This window comes from Aotus nancymaae, unplaced genomic scaffold (genome assembly GCF_030222135.1).
Source record: "Aotus nancymaae isolate 86718 unplaced genomic scaffold, 86718_ANA_hifiasm-v0.15.2.pri h1tg000040l, whole genome shotgun sequence".
Taxonomy (NCBI): Eukaryota; Metazoa; Chordata; class Mammalia; order Primates; family Aotidae; genus Aotus; species Aotus nancymaae.
This window is the reverse complement of record NW_026988454.1, coordinates 39,427,370-39,450,544: the sequence shown is the minus strand read 5'-3', so window position 1 is coordinate 39,450,544 and position 23,175 is coordinate 39,427,370. Positions and strand designations below refer to the sequence as shown.

At 33.6% G+C, this 23,175-nt stretch overlaps 1 protein-coding gene across 12 annotated transcripts in view; it reads right to left on the bottom strand.

Moving 5' to 3' along the window:
• The window catches only part of PTPRK (protein tyrosine phosphatase receptor type K), a 554,712-nt gene that overhangs the window by 128,384 nt on the left and 403,153 nt on the right, over positions 1–23,175 (bottom strand). The gene's annotated exons all lie outside the window — the stretch shown is intronic.

Sequence of the window (23,175 nt, the reverse complement as noted above, 5' to 3'; positions counted from 1 at the left end):
TGAAATATAAAATGTCAACAACTCACAGTACTCAGGAACCTGGCAGGAAAATAAAAACTGGAAAATGTAGTCACAATGCCTTTACAGTTGTTGCTGTCATTACTGCCCATTTCTCTGCCTTTCTTTTGTCTTTATTGAGCAAGTGAACTAGCTAATATATCAAAATGGGTAAGAGTCAACACATTCTACTCTGTGATTTATCACGTCACTAAGCTATGCTGTATACTAATTATTTTAATTGTAACACTATACTACCATTTACAAAAAATGACACAGATATTAATTAACATTAATTATTTCCATAATGATGTTGTTCATCAAAGCAAAAAACAATGGAGAAAAATTACAAGAACATATGTAGATATTCACATTGTCTCCTTTCCTTATTGGTCTCTTTCTGTCTTTTTCTAGAAAACATTCAGGTCTGACAATCCATTCACTGTCACCCAAACCAAACTGGGAGGAGAATTTTCCATTTAATAGGAAAATATTGGCAGAATTAAACACTCCAAAGACTAGAATCCAACCTTCACTGCTTCCCAAGTCTATTCTTTCCTCATTCAAGACTAACTTTAATCATCTAACTTAATCAACATAATTACTCTATGAAAGTCATGACCATGGCAACATTTACACAGTAAAGAAACTAATACAAAACAAAAACGTTAATTCATTGATCTGACAAAAAGAAAAAAGTCAAGGCATTTCTGATGCCCCCCTTAACTCACTAAAGATCATCAAACTCTTGCTAAATGGAAATCAGTAGGGAAAGTAATACAAAAAAGTCTGACTTGAGTGTTTTTATAAATTTTTGTTTTTGAAATTAGAATCACAGTTCTGTAAAAATAATAAGCATGCTACACAGATGGCAAGCCCAAACTGGGATTCCAGTTCAATGTATTTAATGTGCAGTCTGAAATGAACTCTGGTGGCCATTTAATTTAAAATCTTAGAATTACAAAAATCTATACATATGCAAATTAGTCTTCAGTAGAATCTAATGCTTAGGTTTTAAATGCTATTTGTCAGTCTTATGACTATCCATAGTATCCAGCCTCACTACTTTACCACTTTTATTTCAGATGTTACCTGAAGCCCTCAGGCTAGAAGAAAGATGTGGGCTTTCTAATTATTTAAAAAATCGTTTTATATGTTTAGCTCTATGCTAAGATTTTCCCCACCAGACACAAGAGTGAAGGGATACTTTCAGTTTTGTCTAGTTAGACTGAAAACACAGTCTTTGGTATGACTGCCCACCAGCTAACCAGGCAATGAGAACTAGGATCACCCTAAAAATTCCCAGGTACACTGTGATTTTGCTGCCTGCTAGGTAGCAACTAGATACTATTTAGTAGCCATGTAAGATTCAGCCATACCTTGTTCTAAAATCATACAGAATGAGAAAGTAAGATTTCCCATGAAAATACCTAGACTATATAAACAAACAATGCCCATACAGCAATGAGAGAAAACACCATAAATATTTAATTCCCTAGTTTTTAAATTTTTTATTTTTTTAGGTCTAGCTCTCTTATACACTTGTTTTAACACACCCTTGATTTTGAATCTGACATTTTCCTCTTTTGTAAATTTCTCTATTTCTAAGTCATCACTCTTTCTGGCCAGTTGTTTTCATTTTGTCTATTTAGTCTGCACTCACTCTGCATTTTAATACTATTTTCAAAACATACCTAGACATCTTACACACTATAAAGAAGACAGAGTAATTCTGCATCCCCAATTGTTAAATATCTTAGAGTGGGCAAATGATTTATTTATTTTCTATTATGCAGAAAATGCATAGGATTTACTTTGAATGAGAATTTTATTTTGGTGTATTTAAATGCTGCTTACTTTGGCACTCATTGTATTAAAAACTCATTTAAAGTTGGGAAAGAGTAGCTTTATTAGTCCTACACAATGTATATAAAGTGCAATCATAACTTCAATGACCAATACATTATTAACTGATTTAAAAAAACAAAGAGTTGTGGAAAGAAATAGCTTTCTAAGAATCAACAAAGTCAATATGTTATTTAAAACTGACATTTTTTCCCACAGTTTGAATGTATGCTTTAAAGTGCCCCATTGTTGATAAAATAGTGACTTGACATAGTTTTGCTCTCACCTTAGGATAGTATTCAGAAACATATACACAACCAAAGTAAACACATACATACACAGGATTAAAAAGCAAAACTTGATTCTTTTGAGTTGCATTGAATTAATAACTCAGAGGAAATTACTTTATAACTGCATTTTTTTCTTAATTGGCATGTACCTTAAGTTTTTTCAGTTTTTGTTGAGGTGGGAACTTCTCAGGGTTTTGTGTATACACACATACATATAAATATACACATATACATTACATACATGTATATCTATATGTGTGTACACATACATACATATAAATATACACATATACATTACATACATGTATATCTATATGTGTGTACACATACATACATATAAATATACACATATACATTACATACATGTATATTTATGTGTGTATATACATACAAATATACACATATACATTACATACATGTATATCTATATGTGTGTACACATGCATACATATAAATATACACATACATGTATATCTATATGTGTGCACACATGCATACATATAAATATACACATATACATTATATACATGTATATCTATATGTGTGCACACATGCATATAAATATACACATATACATTACATACATGTATATCTATATGTGTGTACACATACATATAAATATACACGTATACATTACATACATGTATATCTATATGTGTGTACACATACATACATATAAATATACACGTATACATTACATACATGTATATCTATGTGTGTACACATACATACATATAAATATACACGTATACATTACATACATGTATATCTATATGTGTGTACACATACATACATATAAATATACACGTATACATTACATACATGTATATCTATATGTGTGTACACATACATACATATAAATATACACGTATACATTACATACATGTATATCTATATGTGTGTACACATACATACATATAAATATACACGTATACATTACATACATGTATATCTATATGTGTGTACACATACATACATATAAATATACACGTATACATTACATACATGTATATCTATATGTGTGTACACATACATACATATAAATATACACGTATACATTACATACATGTTTATCTATATGTGTGTATACTATAAAAGCCATTCAAAGAAAATTTTCTCAAATAATCAAACAATAAAATTGCCTAAATTATTTACCTTAATCCATTATTTCTCATTCCTAACCAATAACTGCATTGTATTTCTGAGGTATGAATACATAAATAAAAATATAACTTTTAAAATAAAAATAATTACTTGAATTGCTATAGAATTAACTGAAAGTAGAAAGACAGTGTTAAGAAAACACTGATATTTACAAACTGGCCGTAAGGGCTATTTTAAATATTAAATAATTTCAAGATATGACCTAGTCGGGTCAGTCACTCATAGAGGTACTACAGTAAATCATATTTATAACAACATAGAAAACCATAATGGTGGTAAAACAATGGAGAACACATTCATGAATGCATTATCTGTAAATTGTTTTGGAAACTGCTACATGTTCTTTCTTCTCAATTTTTTGACTTCCTTTTTTCAAATCTTTATTGGGTATCCCACATACTGTAATTTTATATAACATTTCTTTCTTTTTTTCTTCTTTTTTTTTTTTGCATTTCTAGTAAAAAGAAAGAATTGAAAAAGGTTGTAGGGTAAAATTTTATCAGAAACTTTGAAAGAAAAAAAGTAATGCTGGGCGTGGTGGCTCACACCTGTAATCCCAGCACTTTGGGAAGCCGAGGTGGGTAGATTGCTTGAGCTCAGGAGTTCAAGACCAGCCTGAACAACATGGTAAAACCTTGTCTCTACTAAAAATACAAAAAATTAGCTAGGTTGGTGGTGCATGCCTGTAGTCTCAGTTACTTGGGAGGGTGAGGCAGAAGAATCACTTGAACCCTGGAGGCAGAGGTTGCAGTAAGCTGAGACTGCACCACTGCACTCCAGGCTGGGCGACAAAGCAAGACTCCCTTTCAAAAAGAAAAAAAGAAAAAGAAACACAGTAATCGAGTGATCTTCATGCAATGAGTGGTTACATTTAAATGTTTAGATCAAGTCATCCATCTATAATAAAACATAAAGATATTTCATTATTATATCCTATCCTAAGTATTCTGGAAGGTACTAAAGTGAATAAAGTATAATATTAGACCTCAAGGAGCTTCCATTTGTTTATTTAAGATGATAGCTAAGAAAAAAAGATAAACAATATGTGTAAGTGCCATATAAGTAGAAATAAAATGCTATAGAAATTCAAGAGGGAGAGAGAACTTCCACCATTCAAATGGAGGAGATACTTGTGTTAGGTTTCAATGGATAGAAGCAAGATCTTTAGACCTCACTTGGCTAAATAATACAAAAAATGAAAGGAATGAGATGAGTAAAAATGTAGAACACAACTGGAGAAAATCTGTAGTCTCATTCGGTTGCTATACAAGTATCATACAGGAGATAATGTAGGAAAGGTTGGTTGGGAAAAGACTGTGTAAACTGGATGTCATGGTAAGAGGCTGAACTTACCTAATAGGCTATGAGAAGTCACGGAGTGTTTCTGAGCAGGAGGTTAACATAGTAAAATAACAACATTAACAAGATTAATTTGAAGGATGTCTCTACTGAACGTAGAGAAATCAAAAGAATTCATTGTGTTAGTGGAGAGGCTGGGGCTAAGCAAGGAGGGGGAAAGCAGGCACACGCAGGATAGGGGCTACTGATGTGGAAGGACAACTGAAAAACTTGGTAGTTACTTGGATCTGAGTTATGTGAATGGATATAATACAGCTAATGTGTTCATTCCAAATGATGAAGAAAATTAAGGTGCTCTTAAATGAACAGAGGAAGTTCAAGAAGAGACACATTTGGAGGGTAAAATGATCCAATACTTCCTCACTATTTATTTATTGCTTTCTGTTGGTCAAAAAGTATACTAGAAACTAAGGGGCAAAGATCAATTTGATAGTGTCCTTGGCTGGGAAGCAAGGTATACAAGCAATACTTGAACTGATTTCTGTGTTTTAGATAACTTGGGGAGCATTAGGAATTAAAAGAGGTCTAAGTGGAGGCATAAATCCACCTTAGTCAGGAGTTGGGGTACTCCCAATCATTCCAGAGATAAGAAGAAGAAGGAGAGAGAAGGTAACAGATAGGAGAGGGTGAGAGAAAAGAGAGAAGAAGAAGAAGGAGAGGGCAAAGGAGAAATGGAGAGAAGAGGATGATCCAAGAGAGAGAGGGAGAAAGAGAGAAACAGAACAGAGACAGAGACAAGAGCATGTGCTAGTGAGCATGGCAGGGAGCAGGTGAGCTCGAAGGGAAGATGGTGTTAAGCACATATCATGTTACAAATTCATTCACAAGAGAGGCCAAAGAGAATTACATAAATACTAGTGTCTGCCCCATTTTTCAGATTAAAATAAAAAAAGAATTGTAATGAAGGCAAGCTGACTTTTCTAAAAAGACTCATTAAGTCAAAAGCAGAGGTCAGTACTAGAAAGAAATCAGACCTCATCACAAAAAAGTATTAAGTGTTTGAGGTGATAGATATGCTAAGTAGCTTGGCTTCAGTATTCATAAATTATAACACACTTTGAATATCATACACTTACACATTTATAAATTGTCAACTTACAACTTTAAAATAGAAATACCATGATGTCACTTTCTCAGGTCATTCTTTTATTTTTTTGAAATTTGTGTTCAGTGTAATCAAGCTTGTCCAATCTGCCTTATTTTGTTGTTGTTGTTCTGTTCTGTTTTGCTTTAGTCTTTTAGCAGCCTGAAGCCATGGTGTTTAGTTTCTATTTCTAGTGATTAGTGGAAAAGAGGGATGAGGAAAGGGTTTACTGGCCCAACCAGAAACACAAACTAGGAAGCTATGACATGACTGTTTTGTTTCCCTTGGACACCCCATCAATCAGGGAGTTCAGACTGGATAAAAGCATGACATTGGACAGAGGAGAGGAATTAAGAAGGCTGGAGGTCTTGTGTGTTTTGATATACTTGAAAAACAAAGTGGGGCTGGGGGTGGGAGTGCAGACAGAACACTAAGAAGCTGGTAAAAGGAATGGAACTAGAAGTAAAATCTAGTCCTCTTCCCATTCTACTCTTTAGCTGATGAATCTTGACTTATTTTATTATGCACTCTTATCTACAAACAAAGGCATAAAGCTCTCTTCTATTATTTCATTTCCAGCAAGTCCAAGGAAAACAGTTAACTATTATATTAAAAATACATACGGGCAGTAGGAACTGTCAACATTACCTGGTTTTCTTTATCTTCCCTGTCAAACGTTGACCAGCAACGTTTACTAACTTTTCCTACTTCTTTTTTGCTTTGATTGTCCACCTAATTCTTAATTGTTATTGTGAGAAAGGCTGAATGAAATCAAGATGAAATATAAATAAATGGAAGGAAATTTATATATTAAATCTTTGACCAGTATTACATAATTAGCAGGTAAATAAAGAAGTAACATATCACTGCCCTCACTTAAATTCTAAATAGATCATTTATGGTATTTATGCCTGTAATAATTTTTGTGTTAAATGTTTAACCCAACTTGATAGGATAAAATGAAGAACTACTTAATAATTCTCTCAAGGTTAATAAAAGTAAAGACAACGTGAACAAATGAGCAACATGAACAAACAGAACCTGTCGACTTTGAGTCACCTCTCAAGAACAAGATGATTTAATATGCAGTTCTAGAAAACAGATAAAAGGGAATTTAATTTTGTTTTTGGTACCTGCTAAACAACTCAGGACATGACAGGTCAATATCCCTGTTTATTGTAGTGATAATCTCTAGTTATTCTGAGAGTTGTGAAAACAAAAGCTTTAGCATCTATAAGAGAATGGAAGGCAGGGATTATATTTCCCTAGGATCAGTTCTTAATGATAAAACTTATTATGCAGCTGTCACTCAGAGAAAAATAGAAGATGTCCCAAAGCTCGTGCCAAGGAAAAAAAAAAAAGAAAGATCTTGTCAAAGATGTACACAAACTAAGAATACTGAAGCATGACAGGAGCTTCGTGCTCTGGCTGCCTTTTCATCAGAAGTCTTAGAAGCTGACTGCAAAATACAACTTTCATTCCATTTATCAAAACGAATACAAGAAAAGTGAATTTTCTGACTGCCAGAGAAAATATTTGTTAGTGTAAATAAAAAAGAATTGAGATGAAATTTTTGGACAAAGGTGAAATAAAAAAGAATAAAAATAAAAGCAAAGAAAACAGTGCTGCCCCTTGGGGAAGGAAAAACTTAAGGTCTTTGAAAGACATTGTCTTTTACTCTTATTGTTAGGTCTTTTGTAATTTTTATTCTTTCACTCATGGTAAGGGTTGAGGATAATCAAGGTTTTACATTTCACATCTTTTCAACGTTACAGCATCATTAGTCTTGCCAAAAAGATTTCATCTCTGCTCCCTTGGGTCAAATTGAGTTAATGATAAGTCGGTGAGATGACTTGATTAGTACTGTAACATGAGGGAGCCTCAGGTCCAGGAATAATCACAAGCCAACTGTCAGCTCTTTAGGCTTTCTGGCTGTGTTGCTGAAATGACATGCTTGGACTCGAGGGATATAAAGCAACAGAGGGTGGATGACTCACTTAGCTCTCCTGCAGAATCACAGTAACATTTACCCAGTGCCATCAGAATCACACTAAGCACATCATCAATTTAAAACAAAACAAGTCATTGCCACTGCTCTCAAGAGTCTTACTGAAGTTTATCAGATAATTCTAATAAAATTAACACTTGGATCCTCTCTGCATTAATGCCAAGCAAACTGTTTGTTTTAAAGGACAGTACTACCAAAATGACATGGAAAAAAAGGCAAAGATAATTCTCTTACCAATAGATAGATAAATCCAACTAAATGTCTTATCATGAGACCTGATTCCCAAAATGTGGATGGCTGAAAATTTGGGGACCCTTTAATATTTTTCACTTACATTTATTGGCAATGTTATTAGACTGTTGAAAAATATGTAACTACAGTCAATGAATCCACTTTGATTCATCTCTGATATTGTACATCATATTCATGTGTTATTTAAAAAAAACTTAAAAAATAAAAAATAAAACCTTTTTCTATAGGTAACTGTCTATACTTGGAGGAAACATAAAATCAAAAATACATTTTCTTAATTTATAGGATAAAATAAGAAAAGAATAATCTACTTCTGTAGGATCAATCTTTATTTTTCATAAATTTTTTTAGCAACAGTACGAATCATAAACATGAAAAGGTAGAGTGACTTTTGTACAACCCTAAAAAAATGCAACATGGAAAACGCTGCTTCATAATACGTGGTGTAGAAAGTAAGGTGACTTCAGAGGAACTGTGCATAGCAATGACAAAATTCTAAGGGGGATTTTCAATGCCTTCTTCATCTCTAAAAGAAGATGAATTACCTATCTCTTAGGTTGTTCTGAAACTGAGGTAAATATTTTGCATGCCAAGTACAGTGGTTGATCCATAGTGTATGGTTGGAGTTTTTTATTTTCTGAACCATAAAGTAGATAGTTTCAATACATTTCAAGCTTAAGAGCTAATGAAAATGAAACCTAAAAACCCAGTTCTCTGTGGCAGTTGAAATAACTCCAATTACTTATTTCTTCTTGTAGTCACACTGTTGGCCATGTGACTTTGCAATTGCTCACACCAAATGGGGTCTGCTTCCCCATGCTTTGATTTTGGCCTTGCTGTGTGACTTGCTTTAGTCAGCAGAATAAGGCAAAAGTGTGGGTGTACTAGTTGTCAACCTACATCTCAAAAAGTCCTGTGCTCTCCTGCTTGCTCATATCTCTTCTAGAATATGAAATACATGTGGAACAGAGCCAAGTTACCCCAGTCATACCAGCAGAAGCCAATCTATATCAGCCAACAACCAGTCCACCAGTGGGTGTATAAGCCAGCCAAGGACATCAGAGGCTACTCGCCAACCATCCCATAAGTATAATCAACACATACTTGCTCTGTGCCACTGATGAGAGTTTGTGGTTAGTTGTTACTCAGCATTTTGATACAGGCATTATTTCTAAAACCTTCATTTGGTAAAATACCTTAATATTTATGTGAAGATTCTATCAGTGATATCCATAATAGAACAGTACAGTAATTTAAGAATTGCATTGATCTACTAATTTGTTGAGCTGAACTTAACATTACTCTGTTTTTAAAAACAGAAAACACTTACTAAGTGCTTAAATGTTCCAGACACCATGGTAGTATGGTGTATGCCTTAAAACATGACTTTTAATGGATATATTTTTGTCTTCATTTCCTGTATGCTCTTTGAGGAGGGGTTAATTTCTTTACCATCCTCCCACAGAGTATAATAAACTAAATATTGGAATAATAATAATTCTATAAGTAATCAGAAATAGCAATACTTTATTACAGACTGCAGTAGGTTACCAGTAACTTACTCCTCCAGCACTGCAACATAACATTTATTAAAATATTTTAATTTTTTATGGCAATATGACTGTAGATATCTAAGAGAATCTGTAATATAGTTGGAATTTCTTTACTCTTGAATAGGACTGACAGAAAATGATACATTTATTATATATTATTTTTTATCCAAATCCCTCTAATACTGTTTAGGTGCAGAAATAGTATATGTTTTTCTCAACTACACAACTCCATTGCAAATATTTTATATCTTGCCTTAAACTGGTCAGTCAGTTCAGTCTATGAAAATCATCATGAAGTATACTAGTTGATAAAATGCTAAAAGAGGGCCCAGTTTTAAGTGAGACTATCTTATGACATGGAGCTCCCCTCCCTGCTCCCAAATAAACCATTAAAATTACATTATAATAATATTCCAAGTATGTACTTCTCATTTGGTTCCTTAGAAAGATTATGATTTCAATACATCAACTTAGGTCCCTCTTTCCTTCTAGAAACTCATTAAAGAGACTAATTTGCTTTTGATCACACATCTGGAAGATAAAGAGAGCAATTCTAAATTATAATAGAAATAGGACATAGTATTCAAAAGTGAGCATGACTATTGATACACACTTTAACACCTCATTTAATTTTATAAAATGTAAGTGTCTGGTAACATGCTTGCTTCAGGGAATAGAAAGACAGATAAGGACTACAGGGTTGATGATTATTTGTCCATTTCCTTTTCTGAAGTCACCGTTTATTCCATGCCTTCATGCATGATTAACAGCTTGCGGATCCTTCACATATAATCAATAGTTGTGAAGTCTTATATTAGGTTTAGAGATTAGACAGCCTTGATTATAAATTTTATTGATTTGTACAGCTTAGCTGCAGAAATCCCTCTACATTTTTCAGAGATTAAATTAAAAGGAGATATATGGCCTGCACATACTAGAAATGCTAGTGTGATTATAAGGTGTGACCTCTTTATACTCATTCCTCTAGATGAATAAAAGCTATCTAGTGCACTAAAACATGAATCAGCATGTCAGCAAGCATCAAGCTGAGATAGTAAACACAGTGAAAATGTGACAAAAAGAATTACAAAACTGCAAATAAACCTGCCTTAGACTATAATTAATACAGGCGACTTGCAAGGATTAATTGCTTCAGCTCATTTGTAAATTAGGAAATGGACAGAGATAAGAATAATGAACTCCTTAACTTCTACCTGTAAAATCTGAGTACATATTAAAATTGAAGATTCATGATCTTTTTTGAGATAATGTAATGAAGACAAATTTTTTTAATTACTAGAAAAAATATGGTCATTTGAAAGTTAGCAAATAACTTAGGGACTATTAAAATCATAACAAACTCAGCCTTATGAATATTCTCATTTTAAAAACTTTTATATTACTGCTATATATTTTATGTCCAGTAATTTTAAGGTCTGAAGTTGTCCAGAAAAATATTAATAAACATCCATACACTGAAACATTAGAAGAGGCTAATATTTGCCAACATCAAAATCTCACCTTTCTCTTTTCACTTTTGTAATTTTTTGAACATTAGTTGACCTTTGTTCCTTATGAAATCTCTTTCATTATTCTAACTGATTATATCTCAGATCTGAATAACTCTTATATAGGAAGACATATAAAGTGTAAATAAATAAAATGAAATTCATCTTGATATATATCCTAAATAATTCATTTCTTTTGAAAAGGTATTCAAAAATAAGTGTTAGAGCATGGGCTGCCTCAAGCCAGTCTATAGTGTTAGTCAAATGGTCCAGTGTCTTTTATATTGGACTTAAAATAAAATCCCCTTAAATTGTATAAATAAAAAAGTAATTTATGTATCAAATACTTTATGCAAGGTATTTAATGAAGATATTTTCTATTAAAATCTACTAAAGTCTTCAAAGGGTTTTGTTCCACAGGAAATCAGAAAATGTTAACAACATATAGAAATGACAATCTAGAAGACTGATTTCCTTTGTTTCCACAAATATATCTAGGTAGGGTTACATTTTGAAATATTATGTAGAAGGTCCTAATCTGTATAACTACTCACAGAAGAATAATAAACAAAGAAGCAAGTATATAAAAGTGTAAAAGGACTGGGGGATTATTTCATGTTTATTCTGTGAATATACTACTTCAGTATTCACATTTTTTTTTCTATATACAAATCTATATTACCAGTTACAACCTATCTCTTGAATTCTGGCTCTGAATTTCAAACTGCCTGTGGATTTCCATCTGGTGGCTAATATACCGTTTAAAACAAGATTCATCATCATCTTCCTTTCACAAGCACCTCATTCTAACCTACCTGCTTCCATTAAGGGTGTTAGTTCCCAGGTTACAGACATTATTGGCTCCTCTGTTTTCCACACAGTCCCTCATCTGTTACCAAATCTACTTAATACATCATTTATTAAGATACTACCATTTCCATGTCGTTTTCTTTAATTCAGGTCTCAATTTTTTCTCACCTGAACTCTTAGGAGTTCTTACTACCACCAAAATTTGTAGTGTATTCTTTACCTAGACCTTTTAAAGTACAGTTCTAATTACATAACATGTTCATCCAAATAATTGTTAGAGATTTTCTAGGATGAACAAAATTCAGTAAATTCCCTTGCCCTAGAACCCAAAGATCTTCTAATGCACAGTGCCACTTCATCTCAATCATTCTCCCAATGCTCTGCACTCCTGCCAATGTATTCATCTGCTACCAAAACTAATGTAGCACTGTCCAACATATGTGCTATTATCTATTTCATTCCATCGATTCAGAATACATTCCCCACTACTCATTTCCCTATTGAAACACTTCAGTCTCCAGTTAGAATATACTATTTTTTCAGTGAAAGTTTGGTCAGGAAATCTGACAAAGTGACAAATAATCTTCAGTTCTCATGTTTTTATCTGTACCTCCATTAAAGAATTTAATGCATCATGTCTTCCATTCATTTGGGTGTTTGGGTCTCCCATATTAGCACGTAAACAAGGTCAGAACTATGACCTATCTAGAGATAAATGGTTCAGGGAAACTGAAATCTTGAAGAAATAGAGCTCAATATATGTTAAAATAGTCAGCTAATATGTTTGCAATGTATAACCAATTTTAAAAATACAGAAAAACTCCAACATCAGTTGCCTGGTAGCCATTTAAATGTCAAGAACAATTATCTTTATCAAATAATTAGCAAGAAATTACAAATTTGCTTAGGATTCATAAATGTATAAGACATGTCTCCTTTTCTTATGCAATTCACTATGTGATAAAAGTGAAGGCCCACAGGAAGGTAAATTGTATTTTAATGTAATAAGGTGAAAGTACTATTCGAAAAAATAGGTAAATAAAATTTTAAAAGTCTTAAAACAGGAAAAATAGGGTGTTTCCCCACGGGACTTACAAATGAGCTTTTTCCAAAACATGACTACATGCTTTCATTGTAAAGTGAGGGGGTATGAAAGACCTTCTGAAATAACAGGGTTACAGAAAATCCTCCCTGCCACTTTAGACACGAAAGGACTTCTATTCAAATTGCCAGTATTTTTCTACTACTATAATCATTCATCCCAGGTGGAAGAAAGTGTGCATGGGGAAGGAAAGTACATTTGAATGTTAATCTCCAGCTAAACCTCTTCCTGAACTCCAGACTCACATATCTATTAAATATTTCAACTTATTTGTCTAAGGAGTATCTCAAACAAAATTTCCAAATTCAAGCTAATATGATTCCATAGCATGTTCCCTGACCAGGCTTTCCTATCTCAGTAAAATCAGTTCATTATTCCAAATGTCAGTTCGAAAACCTGAGAATCATCCACAGGCCTTCCTTTATCTTGATATAGACAGGAGGCAGGGAAATACTGGGTAGAGGAGGGTAATTTCCCATTCAAGGTCCCACCCTCAAGCCTGGAAACACATGGCCCTAAATGGAAACAGGTAATACCGTTTTTGCATCCAAATGTTGCCTTTTGTACTGCCATACCCTGCTATCTTGTACCCATATAAACTCCAGGCTCCATGAGCAGATGAGCAGACAAGCAGAAATGCAGAGGAACAGAAGAGTGGAGCAGCAGAGAAGGAGAGAAGACAAGGAGTCTGGCTGGGGAAAGTTGGTGAGGAGATTAGCCGTGGGACAGTCAAACTTCAGGGGAAGATCATCTTCCCACTCCATCCCCTTTCCAGCTCCCCAAACATTTCACTGAGAGCCACAACCACTTAATAAAACCCCCTCATACACCATCCTTTAATCCGTGTGTGACCTGATTCTTTCTGGACATCAGACAAAGACCTGGGTGGGTACTAAGAAGGCACTGAGCTGATTAACACTTGGCAGAGCTAAAGGAGCACTGTTAACACACCCACTGGGCCATCAGGAGTCACAGGTATCCACCCCAGATGCTACTGGGGTGCTGGAGCCCAAAAGTGTTTGCCCTGTTCCTGCACCTGCCTATCTGCATGTTCCCCCTCCTGTAAGGGGTTTCAGCTGAAAAGCTGAGCCACGCCCCCGTCACACATCCTGAAACTCTCCCATTTCGATCTGACACATCGCATCCATTTCATCAGTCAATTCTTTATCTTCCCTGCTATGTTTAGATTAGAATCTATCCACTTGATTATGACTTCCACCAATGCTACTTATTTCATTTTAGCCATTATCATCTGAGGCTGCAATCAGTGAAACTCTCCAAACAATATCACAAATGAGCCCTGCTTCCTCTTTGACCCCTCTTCTCCCACAGTTTGTTACAGGGATCCTGAAAAAGGCCCCAGTGACTCTCACCTGAGTAACAGTAAGAAAGGAAGGCTAGGTCCTGCACACTGCATCTCCACACCTCATCTCACCTTCACTGACCTCATCGCCTACTACTCAGCCTTGCTCGCTCCATTCAAACATGCCAGCTATACTTCTTGCCCCATGCAGGGCCTTTGCACTTGCTTTTCTCTCTGCCTAGAATGTTATTCTGCTAGATATTCACGTGTCTCCTTTCCTCAGCTCCTATAGAGCTTTAGTCAAATGCCACCTTCTTAATGAAGCTTTCCTTGATGTCTGTTTACTTCTTCATTTTTCTCCCAAGCACTTATCGCCATCTAACATCATTTATATTTTACTTAACTTTATTATAGTCTGTCTTTCCATACTAAAATACTTGGTACATAATCATTGCTCAATATATGTTTGGGCTGATAAATAACTGACGGAATAAGCAGAATGGATCATCGTGTATTCTTCAGTCAGTAAGCTCATGGCCTATAAGTGACCTACACATTTTTACTGATTAAAGGTTACTTATTCTTTGGTAACAGAAAAGCCATCAATAAAAGTTTATGTCTGAATGCCGTTATAAAATGAAATTTAATCATCTGACCAGAGCAATGCTCTAGAAAAAGCTTTAACATGTTTTAATGTTAAAGAAGCAAAGTAAAAATTTTAACTAGAATAACAAAGATGCCAAATTACTGGGTGAAATCAACTGAGAGGAGAGGAAAAGGTCGTTGTAAAACTTTCAAATTTTCCAAAGGTGAAATATCTTGGACAGAATAAAGTGTACACACAAGATGAAAATTTGAAGAGTTTAAAACATTTTATCTATCATGAATATGAGACTAGTTTAATGATATTCATTTTTAACTTTTATTGTTTCTTGATCTTTCAAATATTTTTCTTGTTCCCTCAACTAGAGAGCAAGTTTCTTCAGGGCAAGAAACATATTTACTACCTCACTTATTTCTTATTCAGCTAAGCGTAGAGTAAGAAAATGATGAATATATTATCTTTAAACAATTTTACCCTAAAGGAGGTGTTATGAAATCTAAGGGCTTTGAATATAAAATATCAAATAAACCTCATGAAGACAGAGAAAGAAAATTCTTTAAGTCCATGGTGTTATTTTCATAGCAGAGGAAGAACAGATCAGTGATGTCTTAGATTACTTCATGTTCCTGTTTAAAAATTAGATATCCTGCATAAATTAAGTTTAATTCATAAGCAACTGATTTTGTTTCAGGTTACAATGTAGAACAGATGCTGCCATTAAATGCACATTAAACATCTTCTTCACTCCCATGGAGAACTAAAGAGTTAGTTCTTTAGAGCCTGAATCATTACCATTTACCTTGAATTTAATGTCAATTATGTTCTACTGTTCTGGAGATCAGGTCCCATTGTACATTGCTTTTAATTTTACCAGCCTGAACAAGTTTCACAAGAGTATTTCCTGGTTTCTATGTGTTTTCCTCTATTGCTGAATAGGTCATACATGTATATGAAATTCCTGAGTGAATATGCTGTGGAATCAGACTACAGGTTACTTAGTGCAAGTTACTTAACATCCACAGGCATCCTTCCTAAATCTATGAAATGAGAAAAACAAAAAACAAACAAACAAAACTAGTGTCTACCTTATAGAGTTGAATTAAGGATAAAATAAGATGCTATATGCAGAGTACTTAGAAAATTACCTGGCAAACTTTATGAATAAAATGTGGTTATTAACTGTATTGTAGTTGTATATTAGTGGCCTACTAGCATTATCATTTATAAGAATAAAACCCTTGAGAGTTTTGGAAATAATTGTTTAGTGGTTTTTTTTTGTTCTTTTTCTTTCCCTAAACCGAATTAAGTGTCTGCCTGTTTATCCATCTTCTACACCCTCTGTAGAAAGTAAAAGCATTGAGTTTTAATTTTCAAAATGTCAAGATAAATAATTTTGGGAAAAAAGCATGATTTCTGGATTACTTTACCCATTTTCAGGTGCTTGAAAAAGAGTGTGTAGGGTGCTAGGAAAAACATCTAACTTGAAAAAAATACTAAAATCTAATAGAAATATGACATATAGAAAACTACACAAAAGAATAGACAACGCTGATGAACTTAAAGCTTTTCCTCTAAACCAAATCCCGTGGGCCCACCCACTCATTTTCATACATGAATGCAAACTGTCTTCTTCTCTGCAAGTGAAACTCTCAATATATCATTAAACATTAGTACTGAAGATTTCAATAATTCTTTTGAATGTAAAACTATAGGGAGAATTGTTTAAAAAGTTTTGTTGTTTATTTATCTTCAATATAAATGAGAGCTCAAGAACATTTCTAGCACCCAAATGTCACGATCAAACTTCAGCTGTTTATAATATACAAATATAGTTTAATTATTTCTTAGAATATTTTAGTATTTATTTGTAACGGCTAAAAAAAAAGAATTTGGTAAGTATAAATGATCTGAGGATCTAACAGAGGTTCTTTACTATAAGTTCTTCAAAACTGGTTTAATTTAAATAAATATCCACATAGCTAATTTTTGGATTGTTCTGAAATTATGATTTGTCTTAAATACAGGACAATATACCTAGACATTTACTAATACATTCTGATAAATAACTCAAGCAATCCAGGTCATTATACTTCAAAAGGATACTCATAACTCACTAGCATATAAGTTTATCTCATATAGTATTATATAATAGATAAGCATATAAATTGTCTGTTTTTAGTAAAATTTTATAGCATAAATGGAGGGCCTTAAGAAAATCATGAAAATGCAGTACTTAGCAATTAGAGTATGACAGTTTCATCTCTTTTTGTTTTCTTCTTTTATATGCTTCGAGAATACATTTTTGTATACATTTTCTAAGAAAGACTATAATTCAATTTTCAGATTCACCAAGGAATAACGTATATCAGAAATAAATATTTTAAAACCATTTTGAAACACCTCCTCTAAAGCAGAAGAATGTATTAATTCCTCTAGCCCAGAGCTGTATAATCTAAAAAGGAATAGAGAAATAAATAGTATTTATTCAAGATCTTTAAAATTATTCATATTTGAGTAAAAAATACATAATTTTAAACAAAAGAATAATCAGTTATTTCATCAAAGTTAAAATATAGAAAAAGTGTTTGTGTATCAATTTGCCATAATTAAGTAACACACATACTATTTCATCAAATTTCTTTTAAAAAAATGTAACAAAAATATCTGTATTAAATTATAATACTTGTGACAATTCAAGAGATGCGGATTTTCAAGCATCTCCAATAGAAAACCTAACTCTCTCACAGTGGATCTGCATCATTGGACAAGGATTCACATGGAGAGGCATAATTGAGATGGCACCTCCTGATGAGCAAGACAGAAGTCCCCTACATGGGCACATGCCAGGGACTGTGTCACAAGAGGCTTCTATTTTCTCCTTGACATAATCATATTTCTTTTCATTTGTCATCCATCTCATCATTGCAATCTTCTCTCAATTTTACATGGATCAGAACGTGATCTCTCAACCATTTCATTATGTCTCAGGTCATGCCAAAAACAAACCAAATCCCTAAATAACAACGCACACACACACACACACACACACACACACACACACACAAATTTCACTCAGAAGTAGTTATTCCTAAACCACATTCTTTAACTGCCAACATTGTTTTAGTGTCAGTATTGACTTTTTAAAAATTGTAGTAAGTTTAGTGATTCCTTCATTATGAAGCAAAAATAACAAGCTAATATAATCATTTTAGTGAATAAAAAATAGCTAAGACATTGTAAATAAAAAAGCAAAAATGCGATAAAATAACAGAAGAAGAAAAAAAGTAACTTTTGATTGTACCTACTGCAGAAAAAAAGAGTGGAGGGAACAAGGTATGTACTAGGTGCCATGGAAAAAGCTTTATATCTATGTATTATTTCATTTAATGCCCGTAAGAACTCTAAATGGCAGATTTTCCTTGCTAACTTTTACAAAAGAGGAAACTGAGTAGCTTACTGATAGGGGATTAAATAATTTCCTGATAGTATCTCTGATGAGATACCTCACCAGAACCTGTCCTCACGTGGCCAGAATTCAAATTCAGTTTTGACAGATGCAAAAACAATGTTCTTTCTAACACTGTACAGAGTTTACATTAAAAAATACGGAAAATGTAAGTAATACTATAAAAAGACTTTTCCAGTGTCTTAGTCTGCTTGGGCTTCCATATCATGGTCTGGGTGGCTTCCAAAGCAGAAATGTATTTCTCACAGTTCTGGAGGCTGGGAATCTGAGATTCGGATGCTAACAAGGCAGGTTCTGGTGAGGTACGTCTTTGAGGTTACAGACAGCTGCCTTCTATTTTTGTCTTTACACAACAGAGAATGAGCTAGCTCAAGTCTCTTCCTCTAATAAGGACATTAATCTAATCATGGGGGCCGTATCCTTATACTTCATTTAAACCTAGTTTCTTCCCCAAACCATGACCTCCAAATGCCATCTCACTGGGGTAGAGGGCTTCAACATATGGATTTTGGGGGGACACAAACATTTAGCTCATAATACACAGAATAGAATTACAATTTTCAAGAACATTTTAAAAAATAAAACAACTACTATGTGTCAATGATTACATTTAATTTATACTGTTAAAACAGTAACTTTTAAAACAATATTAGAGTAACAAAATGCAAATGAACAGCCTCAACAGCCTTCTAAAGGCTATGAGCCCCGTGCTTGTTATACTTGCCCTTTTACAGGTTTCAAAAGTTTGAAATGTAAGATTAATTATGATTTTCAATGTAACCCACACACATTCTTAATAATTGTTACATTATTAATGGCTCACACCTGCCACAAGGATTGTTCTGGTCCAGTTGTCTTATCTACCTTATTTTTAAGTTGTATTCATTATTTACATATGTTAAATGTGTTTTTTTAACTTATTACCCTTTTCTTGCTATATGACAACAATTTAAAAAGGCATCAACGTTTCAGAATTGCTTCTGGCCTCAAGCAATCCTCTCACCTTGGCCTCCCAAAGTGCTAGGATTACAGGTGTAAGCCACCATGCCCAACCTATCAACCTTATTTTTGAGTTGGCCCCTGAGAAAATTAATGATAAATATTATGCACTCAAAGAATCAGGATGTGCTATTGACAAAATGTCTACATTAATTAACAATGTTAGACATTGCCTAATGTCAAGGTGGAGGAGACATACAGTGTGGAAAAATACTCAATCCCTGTCTTTTGGAAGCAGTGGCAGACATTTCATTAACAGTTGAACAAGCCACTGATGTGCAGAGGATACACTCTTGATAGATGTGCAGAATGAACTAGAGGGCAGAAGGCTCCATATCTTTTGGTACCAGTCATCCCATAGAACTAGGACTACATATGCAGAAAAGAGGCAGTGGATTCAACACTAGAGGAGCACAGATATTTATCCAGAAGGGAAAGTTGGCATTTTGAAGAAAGAATTAAATAAAACAATGTCAATACAGGTATTTCATTCACTTGAGAAGAGCCAAGAGTCAAGCATAGTATTATCTGATCTTGATTCAGGGTTGAAAGAAATGATCAAAAACAGTGAATGTAATCATGTATTTTCAGTGTATTGAGTGAAAAAATAGCAATGAATGCAAGATTTCCTTACCAAACTGAAGTATATTGACTATCAAGGGGAAACATGCTCACAAGCGTTTTCAAAATGAAGGCTGAGATTAACACATTGCTTGCTGACACAAATGCTATTTAAGACCATTTGAATTATTTCAAGTGGTGTGCCCAAATAGTCAAATTCTGCAATATTTTCAATTTACTGAATGTCAGGACCTATATAACACCATGTTTGATGGTGAGGATCAGCAGTTCAAATGACACAACTGTTGCAAGTTTAACTCTAATCTACAACAACATCATAATAGTTTTCCACGTTTTTGAGAAAGAAATTGATGTCCTATTGGTAGGCATACTTAAAAATGCATCCAATGCTATAACCAAATATAAAAGAAAATTTAACTCCTGAATACAACCAAAGAGCATTAAAAATCTATTTATCGTTATGTCTTAGTTTAATACATTTAACCCTCTAGCTTTTGAGACAGACATGCTTGCCAACTTAGAAACTGACAGTTTGCCAAAAGTATTTTGCAGTAAAACATCTCTTCACTATTTCTGGTTTAACTCTAGATCCAAATAACCAGAACTGCCAGTAACTAAATACTTGCTAGAGATCATTCTTATTGATCTGGCTAGAGGGAATAAGGAATAAGAGAAAAAACAGACTAGCTGTAGAACTTAAGCTGTATCTCAGAATATTTCTCTTAAATCTGCATACAAATGACAGTAAAAATTGCTATTATTTACAACATTGTTGTTATATGAAACAAATATCACTTTAAAATTGAAATATACTTTTGTGTTTACTTAAAATGTACCTTTAACTGGGTTTTCCAAGTTTCATTACACTCCTTATGTCATTTGTAGATATCAAAGTCATGAAAGCACTGACCCACTAGGGTGAAAACAAAATTCCTTAGCAAATTATGTCATACCCTCAGTAATGCAGGCTCTGCTTACCCCTTTTTTGTCTTTTTTTCGCCAGTGTCTACCTCCTCTTTATGTTTTTGGCATACCAAACTACCTGCAGTTTTCCATATCCACATGTATTTTTCTTACCTTGATAATTCTGTTCTTGCCGTTTTCTCAGATGTAAGGTACCTCCCTCCATGAGAGTTCCTCTGTCTCACCCAACCACCCCATCTGGCTAACTCTTCTTAATTATCCTTTAATATCACTCAGCTCAGGTACTCTCCAGGATTCTTCATTTGATTCCATATCTTCTCCATGCTCAGCTAGAGCCATTTATAATGCTTTGTGGTATGGGCATGGATCTTGTATTTTTAGATTATCAGTTTATATGCTTGTCTCTACTACTGGAGTGAGGGCACTTCTCATTTCTTTTCGATTTTTATATTTCTGGAACCTAGCATGATATCTAACACATAACAGGTGTATCTGTGAATGACTTATGATTGAATGAATGCTCAATTTTTCCTTTGAAGATGAAAGGGAGGGTGCTGAAAAAGGTTTTACAGCTTTAATAAATTATTCTAATGTTATTACTACTCTTACTATCCATGTTTGAGCATGAATAGTGAAGTAAATCTTGATGAGACAGAGAGCTGGTTGAGAGGCTAGTTACAGATTTGCCCAACAAATATGCCAATTTTAGAAATTGACTTTTATTTACTATCCAAACTTGTTACTATAGCATTCTTAAAGGGTATTTCATTTTAATGACACTAAGTGCGTTTACTTCAGCACTTAGTTTGGATCACACTGAAGAGAAACGTAGTAATGAGTAAAGAGAATGGGAAAAGTAGGTAAAAATATGTAAAAACTGCAAGTAAGGCTATACATATGATATAGTTTCTTTAAGTGAATATTATAACTTTCTTGGTTGGAAACACATTAAAAAATTTAGGTATTGAATCAGTACTTTTTATGTTAATATGAGATCTCAGGATTTGAGTTTAGGATGGAGAGAACATAATTTAGTGTTACAATGAAATCTTGGCTCAGCAAAGGGAAAACACTTATGAAAACTGTGGCACACTAAAAGCATGTGACAGAGGAAACATAAATCTAAGTGTATCACAGGTTCAGAGATCTGAAAGAGCTCTTGACAGGTTATCTGGGCTGGCAATGCCATGCCTTGGCAAGTTCATCTTCAAAACACAGCAGACAAATGCTTGTGTGTACTTACAAAATATCTCCAGGGGAAGAGGAGTCATAATCCCCCTTAATAATTCACGAAGCTTTCCTAACATGGAAGCTAAATATAGTTCAGCACATAGAGTTCAGAGGCCATATTCTTTTTCTTTCACTTAAATGGTGAATTGGAATAGACTAATTAACTGGGTAAATGCAGTTTGATTGTTTACAAGCAACTCAAACTCATGTTGGTAACTGAATTCATCTTTCCTAACTTTTTTTCTAAAGGGCTCCTCCTTCTACAGTCATTAACTCACTCAAACCTGGGAATCATCCTCCATATGCTAGTGGTTCCCCTCTTCCATACACTTTACATCAAATAAAATTCCAAATCTTGACATTTCTTACTCTGAAATCATCCTTCCTCACAATTCTGAGATCTCACTAAGAGGAATGAAATAGCCTCCTAGCTAATCTCCTCGCCTCCATTTCTGTCAGCTTCTCTTTGTTTCTAATTACACCAGAACATACTCAGTATATTAATTATGCAAAGATGGACACAAAATATATCTATGGTATTGTGCCAAGTAACTACATACAGATAGAATACACATATGTACACAGACAGAAAAAGAAACCTTGAAAGAATTATACCAGTATTAACAGTGTTAGCTGTTTCTTTGTGCACATACGTAATTTCTAATATAAGTATGTATTAGAAATTACATAAACACATATTATATATATTATATATATATATAAAATAACATAATATTTGTAGTCAGCCCTCAATATCTGTAGGTTCTGCATCTGCAGATTCAACCAACCATGAATTGAAAATATTTGGAAAAACATTTTTAAAAATATAAAAATACAGTGTGACAACTATTTACATAGCACTTACATTTTATAAGTACTATAAATAATCTAGAGAAAATTTAAAGTATATAGGAAGATATGCTCAGGTTATATGAAAATATTACACCATTTTGTGCAAGAGACTTGAGCATCTGCAGATTTTGTTATCCTTTGGGGTCCTAGAACCAATTCCTTGTGTATATTCAAAGACAATTGTAAATATAAATAGCAATTCTCCTGCCTTGGCAAGATCATTTTTAAATTCCAGTAAACAAA